Source organism: Pteropus alecto, unplaced genomic scaffold, assembly GCF_000325575.1.
Source record: "Pteropus alecto unplaced genomic scaffold, ASM32557v1 scaffold101, whole genome shotgun sequence".
NCBI classification, from domain to species: Eukaryota; Metazoa; Chordata; class Mammalia; order Chiroptera; family Pteropodidae; genus Pteropus; species Pteropus alecto.
In genome coordinates, this window is record NW_006432945.1 from 4,601,186 (window position 1) to 4,611,167 (window position 9,982).

Genomic DNA, 9,982 nt, shown 5'->3' on the forward strand with positions numbered 1-9,982 from the left:
AGTTAGAAGAGGAGGGTATCAAAGAGGTATGAAATAATTCTAGGGTGACATGAAAACAGGCGTCTGCTGGTGTGGGGCAGAGAGCAGATACACTATGTGGATAAAATAAAAAGTAACGGAAAAGTCATTCGGCTCTCATGGCAAACTGAATGAAGGACTTCATTTTGTGGTGGGGGCAGGAGGCGTGACGGCTGAGACGGGCCTTGAAAGACACGTGGGATTTGAATTTGTATTGGGCTTGGTCATGGCTGTCAGGATCTGGAGACAGACTCTCTGGGTTCAAAATTCAGCTTTCTATTTATAACATGAGGAAGATAATAATGGTGTCTACTCAAGGGTTGTTTTGAGGATTAAGAGACAATCTAAGTAAGGTGACTGGCATAGAAAGTGCTCCATAATTGGTGCTATTATTTCATTTCCTTTGCACATGGCGAATGATAAACATCCCTTCTGCAGAGGCTCTTCATTGCCCACATGTGACAGCCAGGATTCCTAGCTGCAGGCAACAGAAACCACCCCGGCCGACGATGATCCGTGAGTGGCTATTCAGAGAAGGAATTTATGGAAAGGTAATTCACAGAATCACCAGAAAGGTCAAAGAATTGGGTAAAAAGATGGGCAAGAACCAAGGGAAGCTGAAGAGCCAGGACCGTGGGAAGAGTTGTGCCCGAAGAGCTATCTGGTGATGGACGGAATGCCACAGCCACAGGTGACACCAGACACGGCCCTCAGTACCTCCGTCGCCACTGGCTCATGTCCCCCACTGTCTATTACTCTTAGCTCTAGAATCAAAGCCTGGGAGGGGGCATCTGACTGGCAGGGCTAAGGTACATGCCCGCGGCTAGCTGCCACGCAAGGCAGGGCAGAGCTAGCTTCTGAAAGTTCAACTTTTCCAGTATAGACCGAGCCCAGCCTCCCACCAAGATTCATTAATGTAGCATCTACACACTGCAAAGAGGTTCAGATGCTAAGCAGCTTAGAAATGATAACTGTCCAACACACCGTGCCCAGACACCTGTGACCAAGTCTCTGCCAGCCCCTCCAGTCCTAAAGCTTAGGGCTTCTTGACTTAGGACTTCACAATCTAGCAACACTGAATTATTCTAACCTGTCTAAGGCACCGTGCTTCTTCGGGCCTCTGAGCAGATTTTTTAATGCTTTTTATGCTTCCTCCAGCAGTCCTTCGCCTGCTTACCATCTATATAGGCTCCCGGGGTAGACGCTACGATTTATTAGCAACTGTACTCCCACACCTAACACGTCCACTGTATTCGCTCACTCAGTGGTTATGACTGAAGCCTATAACTGCATCTTCTTAACCCAAAGTTGAAAACAAGTCTGCAAAGTCCAAGGGACCCTGAGACTAAATACGTTAGATTGGAAGCAGTCATAAAAACACAAAACCGGACTGTTGGAAGTGAAGTCACAGGAAAATAAGCATCCCAACCCCACACGAACACCCCTTTCTGCATTCTCAAGCAAGCAACTTCTGCCTCCCAACAGTTTCTCTCCAAACCTGCTTATCATGACTTTTACTTGGCCTTCAGTAACCATCTCCCCTTCTCGAGGCAAAACCCTGGCACATGGCTGCACAAGCAAAGGTATTTTCCAACCTCCACTGCAGCTCGGTATGATCTTATGAGAAAGGCTTAGCCAATCGGGTGTGAGTGGAAGCCACGCATGCAACTTTGAGTCATGTCCTTAAAAAGAGGGATGTGCCCCTTTCATTCCCTCCCTCCCCTCTGCTGTTTTCAGTGTGAGTGTGGTGGAGAGACACCTTGGACCAAGCAAATGTGGACCCCTGAAAAATCTCAAAGTGCAAAGCCACCGTCTAAGCACCGAAGCATCTTCTTCCAGACCGTTCTGTGAAAAAGGTATTTGCATTTTATTTAAGCCACCGTTATTCTGAGTTTGTTACATGCAGCCAAACTCATAGCTTAGCAAATATTACTAGTTAAACTCGAAATCCAGCCACTTGTCTCATCACCAGCATTCATTCCTGGCCCCCGGAAAGCTAGGAAATTATCTATCAATGTGGTAGGATTTGGGCAATTTCTAAGCAAACTTGTCTACCCAGCCTTGAACCTTTCTCCACCCACTGTCCTGAAGCTTCCTGAAGGCCTGTTCTCAAAAAAAGCAAGGGGTTCAATCCCTGTTAAAATATAAATACTTCTAGGAGGAATCATACTTTATGTTACCATCGGTTTTTGTATACTTGAAAGACAAAACTGATACTGCTATACTGGATCTAAAATGAAAACTCGGCACCACTGAAAACCTACCAGCCTCACGAATTTGTCTAAAGTTGGCCCGAGGATGGGTCCAGACCAAACACTTGCACGACAGCCAGCTCCCTATTGTGAATACCTCCCAAGTCTCTAAGCACACCTGGGGTTGGTCTCTCCATCTTTGGCCCTTTGAGGAGAGTGAGCCTTTCTAGGCAGGCCCCAGCCTTCTGGGGAAGAATCGCCAGCATTCGCAGGCGAGTCCCACAAAGTCCTTGTGTCCCATCCATGAGAAAGGAGCAGGACAGGGGGCGGTTCCTTGGGAGAAGGAAAGCGGGGGTCTTCCTCCTCACTATCCCAGGTCTCTGGCTCGGACGAATGGTATCGTCCTTGTCCTTTGGCCTTGACTGAGTAGACACTCTAATTTATCTGGCAGTCGCTAGTCTTTTCATTTGGGGATCTGATGAATTTTGCAGTCTGCAGTTGACTCAGCATGTCCCCAAGTGAAGGAATCTGTATATTCTGTCAATCTCCATTGCTCTGGGGAATGTTTTAAATGGTATTTGGTGATTAAAAGCAAGATACAATCACCCTATGATAAAGAAGCTAATGATCAAGGGCCCTCTAATAGCTTTTATGTTACTGCTAAGTCACAACACTCTCTCGACTTTTTATTCACACAAATGAAGTACAAATCAAATAAAAGCAAACTGTCTGTCAATAGGTTGGTTTAAATACCAGATTTCTTTTTTTCTTCCCCTTTAAATAAAGAGCAAACAGGGACAGAAAAGAAACAAGATGGTACCTTTTATGTTTGTTTTAATAGTTTTGTTTTTCTTTTCCTGCCTTCCTCCTGCAGTGGGCTTGAAAGGCCACAAGATAAGTGTTTTTCATTCATATCCCTGAGCTGTATGTATTTGGAGATGACAAAAAAAAAAAAAAAATGCACTTTTTTGTTTTCCTTTTCCATTTGGAGGCCTCCTGTCAAGGTGCCCAGAATCATGCTTCTGGAGCAGATGGAGAAGGCGCATGAAGCCGTGCTAGGGAACCGCGTTTCCAGAAACGGCGTCTGTGTCACCAACCAGAACGGCCCTGGTAGCCTACCGCGCCTCTGTGTCCTGTACCCACATCCAACAGGACACTTCGCGCCTGGCCATTCTTAATATTTATTAATTTGGCACCTGCTTCTGGAGACCCCATTTTTTCACCTTGAGGCCAACAAGGCTTTCTCACAATCAGGCTTTGGCCTGATGATGGTGTCAGAAAGAATCTTGAGATAGGAACCACATCTGCAGCCAAGATGAATGGAGTCATTCCAAGGAAGAGGACATAACAGGTAGCCTTGAAAGACAGCTGTTCAAGAGGGAGCCCTTGTCTGGTGTCTGCAGACCCCTTGAACCAGGATGTAAGAATTTGGGGGTAACAAGCAGTCTTTCCCTGGTATCACTGGAGAGGTGAAGAAACCGACACAGAGAGAAGTCAGAGATTTTGCTTACGATGCTCAGTTAGTAACAGATGATGCCGAGTCTTCAGAGAGCCAAGCCCAAGGATACAATGTCACCTATGTAGACTCTCAGGAGCAGAACGACTTTATCATCACTGCAGTCATCAGCCATTTCCCACCCTTCCCCATGTGCCATATCCTCACCTCGTTCGGCTTCTCAATTTTCACTGCAGTCAGCCAATACTCTCCTTCCCTAAGTCAATGTTTTAAAGCTGATTGATCACGGCCTGATATCCCCACAGAAGACCCTTGCCAGAGAAAGTAACCCCAGATTCTTTACAGCTCACCTGACATGAGAAGCATGTTCTGGAGGACTTGGCAGATGGCTTGCAGCCTAATCCATCCTTACTTGTTTTGGCCTCCTCATATAGAAAATAACCTCTTCCAAGGGGACATTGGATAAGAAATTTCAGAACAAAATTCTCTATTACAGTTATTAAAGGGATATTGTTGAGAACATTGTCCATTTTATTTTTCACTTTCCTGAAATCCACACATACACACACACACACACACATACACACCCCTCTTTTAGCTCTAAGACTTGTGGATTTTTCCTAATTAGGACACTCATTGCTTAAGGTCAGTATAGTTAATGTAAATTTTTTATAAATCATTTATTATAAATCATTTAAATAAATCGCGGGGTTTTTTTGGCTGTCAGGAAACTCAAAACCAAATGTGCAGTTTAATGTCAGCTGAAGAGTATAAGATGCTAAATGAAGCCTGTGTATTTGCAAATTCTTCCTGTTTTGCAATTCTCTCTCTTATCACATTCTACCTTATGTCCTATTTTATTTATATTCTCAAGACTACAATATTTGTTTTCTATTTTATGATAGACTAGATATTCTTGCAAGAAATCATAAATCCCAGGGAAAGATAGAGATAAATAAAATGCATCTTCCATTTTCTTCATTAAATTTTCAATAAGCTGATTTTAAAATTTTATAAAAATATTCAATGAATACGTATCACCTGGGCTTTTAAATTTTAGAATCAGAACATAAAATTTAATTTCGTATAAATTTTCAAATATTTAACTAGTTTTCATCTGTCATCTAAAATCAAAGGTATACAATCAGAATAGATTTTTAAATTAAGGTTGCTGACTCGTAAATTATCAATTATATTCTATTTTTCAACACGGTGACTTTTTAACTTATTTTCTTTTATCACCAAACTAATTCATAGTATTGAGAAGCATTCAAAGGATGAAGCATTTGACCCATTAATTCTGTTTTATTCTATAAGTATATTCTAGAGTTAAAATTTTAAATGCTTTATTTTGCCATGTAAAACTATTGACAGTTAATAAATTTTGATAAAAGATCCTGACTAAACACATTTTCTAAAGGCTCTCTCTGTTGGCATCTGCAGCTAAACTTAATCTCCTTTATGACCCATTGCTTTTGGGATTGGAAGGCTTTTTTTTTTTTTTTTTTTTGGTTCTTGTTTTGGTTAATGTTTCCCCCAGAAACATCAACTGTTGCTGTCATTCTTACCAAAGTAGGTTATCTCATTGTTGGTTCATATAAGCCAAGCTCATTTCTTGCAAAATATCTTTTAATGATCCAAAGTCCAACCACTAGACCAGTTGTCATGAATTAAGCCTCTAATATCAGAAGTAAAAGGGACAGAAAATGAGACTATTTTAGTTTCTGTATCTTCTTCCCTCTTTCATTCTTTTATTTACAGAGAGTGAAGAGCAACTGGTGAGGTTTTGGGTTAAAAAAGGAAATTTTTTTAATGTCAGATGGTTAACATTAATTTAAAAAGACAAATTGGACATTGAGTCCTTATATTCACCTAGAGTGTCACACACTTGTTATTCATTATTCATTGTTTTCATCCATATTCACCAAATACGTATTCAGCACCTGCTCTGCACAGACATCATCCTGTGAGCAACCAAGGTTAGGGAAAAGCCATATTATGGAGGAAGCCAGAGAAATAGGAGCTAAAACACTTGTCCCTTGGGGAACCAACAGGCTACTTTAAGAAACACAGCACACACCAGGGCCTACATACTGTAGGTGCTACATCGACATAGGTCATATTAAACTGTACCCACAAAAAACAATTTCGGGTCTCTAATTCAGCAACATATCATCATGTCCACATGAATATAGATCAACCCGAGATTGAGACAATATGTGTTATTCAGAAAGCAAGAACATTAGACCCTGCTAATTTAAATCACCCATTTTATTTCAATAAATTTTTCCCCATGTCGTCATTCCTGATTTTTCTCTCTAAAATTGAGAAGTACTTTAAGAATGTAGGCTCTGGAGCTAGACTATCCAGATTTTTTTTTTTTAATTGAGGTATAAGTTACATACAATAAAATGCAAGATCTTAAGATTTTTAACATTCGGTCTGATGAGTTTTAGTAATTGTACACACCCACTTTACCACCACTTAAATAAGGTATAGACCATTTCCATCACCCCAGAAAGTCCCTGTGCACCTCACCAGGCAAGCATAATTTCTGCTACCGTAGATTAATTTTGTCTGTTCTTAATGTAAATGGAATCATAGATCACATAGTTTTTTACATCTGGCTTCTTTCACTTGAATAGTCTTTTTGAAACGTTGGTTTGTTCCTTCGTGTGGCTGAGGAGCACTCCATTACATGGATAGACTACCGTTTATCTTTTCTCTTGTCAGTAGAAATTTGGGCTATTTCCAGTCTTTGGCTCTTATGACTAAGATTGCGATCATTGTACAAGTCATTTTGTACACGTATGTTTTCATTTTTCTTGGATAAATATCTAGAATTTAGTATTTCTTGGTCATAGAAGAGATATATGCTCAACGTTTTAAGAAACTACCAAATAGTTCTTGTATGATGGTCATTTTATATTCTTATCAACAAATGTGTCAAAGTTCAGGTTGCCCCACATCCTCACATGTGGTATTGGCAGTCTTTTGGGCTTTAGCAACACCATTTTCATGTGTGTGAAATAGTAGCTCACTATGATTTTAATGTTCAATTCCCTGATGATTAACGGCTTTTCATCTGTTTCTTGCTATTTGTACATGATGTTTTATAAAATGTCTGTTCAAGATTTTTGCCCTTTTTTTTTTGTGGTTTGTTTTCTCATCGATTTGTAGGAGCTCCTTATATATTATGGATATGAGATCTTTATCATATATATCAAATTTTTTATAATTATCAAATATATATCAAATATTTTTTCCTCATTCTGTGGCTTGAATATCCATTTTCTTTTTTTTTTTCAGTTTTCTATCTTTCACACACCAGTTATTTCATAAATTTTTTTGTTCTACTTTTTTACACCATCATAACAAAAAGAGAGAGGGGTGGTCGCTTCAGCAGCCCACACACTAAAATTGGAACGATACAGAGAAGATTAGCACGGCCACTGCACAAGGGTGACACACAAATTTGTGAAGCTTTCCATATTTTTCTAAAACCTATTGAATAGTTTGTTCTTCGGTTATGCTTTGTATGGTGGGTAAGGTAGAAATTGTGGGAGAAAACTCTGAATAACAAAAAGCAAGTTTTGAAAATTGTAAAGATGATTGAAAAATTGAATGTGAAACACAAGATACCAAAAAAAATTTCGTCTGTTTTTAATAATTATATTATTCTATTATTTTATAAATGTGTAATAAAGAGGTCCTTCTTGATTGGAAAAAAACAGTGAGAGAGAAGGGAAGACAGAAAGAGAGTGTATTTTATGCCTGTAAATGGTGGGGGGGACGGGACACAAAGAGTTGGGGCAAACCAAACACACATGGTCTCTATGGAAACATGGAGTTTTGATAGCAAAACATTGTAGGAAGCAGGCCTTGGATACAGAGAAAGGTGGTTAGTGACTCTATCCTCAAGGGGAGATGGCACCGTGCAAAGCGATGAAGCAAGTTGTCTGTGTGACCCGTCAAGGAGGGAAGGGACAAGGGACAGGAGCAGAAAGGAGTTTTCTAAGAAAAGAATCTAATGAATGTGTTGAATGTTCATTTTCTTAATGATGGAGTAGACCTCACTTGGTCCCTTCTTCCAGTTAACTTCTCTGGGGAAGGATTTAGACGTCTTTTCTTTTTGATATCACTTATCATCAATCTTTTATTTTTGTCATATAAAAAAAGGAATATCTCTAATTCTCTCTCTATCCGCTCTCTGCTCCTTTGCTTATGGTCTTTGCTGAACCTGACATGCCCCTAAAGTGATCTATATGTCCCTAGTCTAAATTAATTGCTTCTTTCTCTAAACACACACAGCACTTGACTTCTCTTTCTTTCTATATTAGCAGTTTATACATCTTCAATCCAGACCTCTTCTTGAGCGCAAGACCAAGTAGACATATTTAGCATGTCTATTTGGATGTCTCCCTCCAACCATTCAGCCTCCAAAATGGAATTCTTTATTCCTCTCCCCGCAAAGATATTCCCTCTTTGGCCTTTCTGTCATGGTAAGTGGTACCACCATACACCAAGTTCTTAATCCAGACTCCCATATCTAATTCCTCAGCCAAGGCCATTGATCTTACCGCCCTTCACACTTCACCCCAAAGATCTTGAATTTATCCTCTTGTCTCCAACCTACTGTCACATCCTACCAATCACTGCCATTTCTTACCTAGATTCTTACACCCTTTTGACTTGGTCATCTTTCTCCCCACTACAGTCCAACGATGCAGTCTTTCAGGTAGCTTCTAGAATGCAAGATATCTCTTCTCAGATCTTTGCATTTGGAATGTTCTTTTCCTATAATGCTCTTTTTAAGGCTTCCATGATCTGAAGTAGTACCACCTCACCTACGCTGATACTCTCTATCACAAAACCGCCTTCATTCCCTTCTTAGAATTTATCCCAAACTGTGGTCACATTTTCCTTGTTGCTCTTTTCCACTAAGATGTAAATTCCAAAAGGATAGGCTCTATGTTTTTCTTTTTCACCAGAATATCTCCAAGATCCAGCAAAGTGCCGGACACATAATAGGCACCTACAAGGATTATTGAATAGAGAATGCTTCACTGATTCGAATCTCGGATCATGTCTTTTTCATTTTCTATTTACCTCAAAACATTTCTTTGCAAATAGTAGGTATTATAAATGCCTTCTTGGGCAGATTGCATTGACTTCCTTCGAAGTCTTTTGCAAACTGCCTTACCTTTCCCAAATCAGCTTTTCTGATCTCACTTCCTATATCCTACAATCTTTTCCTCACCTAGCCCATCTATGCCCTACAGCTCAACCCCAAATGTGTTGTTGCGCTTAGATTTATGCACTGCATACGGAGAATTGCATCTTCAAGATACCGGATAATAAGCAACAGTAATTTTAGGCAGATTCAGTCAATTTGGTGAAGAAAAACCAGCTGCTTAACAGAGCTGACTACTCAGCTCCATCAGACAACAAACAGACCAGGTAGACACTGCATCCAGACACAAACCCTTGCTGTTTCCTATACCTTCCTCTGCCTGGTACCACGCTCCCCTCTCATGAGGGTATTTGAGTCTGATCCTCTCAGCCAAGCGGCAGATGGAGAAATTGTTTGCAATCGAGATGAGAATATTTTATCAGACTTCCTACAAATGGGGTCTACTGAATTTTAATCTGCCGGTAAAGCACTGACAAAAAAAAAAAGAGGAACAGTCTCAACAGGACATCCTGTAAGGTCTCCTCAGGAATTAGTGTGTTTTGGGTCAACATTCAGTCAATAGATGATAAACGTCCAAGGGCAACTGAGAGAGCCCCGAAACAGACACTTCCCTGGTCCCTCCAGCCTCCCAGTGAAGGCCACATGGCAGAAGGGGACCTGGGTCGGGAGCCAGGAAGTCTGTATTCCAGACCTGCTTCTGGCCCTGACTCCTTAGGTCACCGCCTGTTGGTGATGTCACTTTTCAGTCTCTTGGTTGCTCCATCTGTACAATGGAAAGAATGCATCATATTTATCCCAACTGCATTGTGAGGATACTTGGAAAATCAACATACCATACAGATAGATGAACCAACTTTCTCACACAACTCCACAACAAGCTCTATATAATAATAATGGCTTCTGATGTTTATTGAACAGTTACTATGTGCTGGATATGTGCAAAGCAAATATATACACACGAAGGGTACACACAAAGGGCATTTTGTTGCACTTTGCATGAATTCTCTCTCTTAACTCCTATTAAACTCCGAAAGAGGATGCTTTTTTAAAAGGGCACAAACATTTGAAAACTAGCCCATCTTATTAATAGATAAACTTTGTTTAGTATTGCCTCAGAAAATT

At 40.4% G+C, this 9,982-nt stretch overlaps 1 non-coding gene across 1 annotated transcript; it reads left to right on the plus strand.

The window, feature by feature from the left end:
• Positions 1-7,058: 7,058 nt before the first annotated feature.
• LOC112476529 lies at positions 7,059-7,163 on the plus strand. Its single transcript, XR_003045124.1, has one exon. It is a non-coding gene; the product is annotated as a U6 spliceosomal RNA (small nuclear RNA).
• The last annotated feature ends 2,819 nt before the right edge of the window (positions 7,164-9,982 follow it).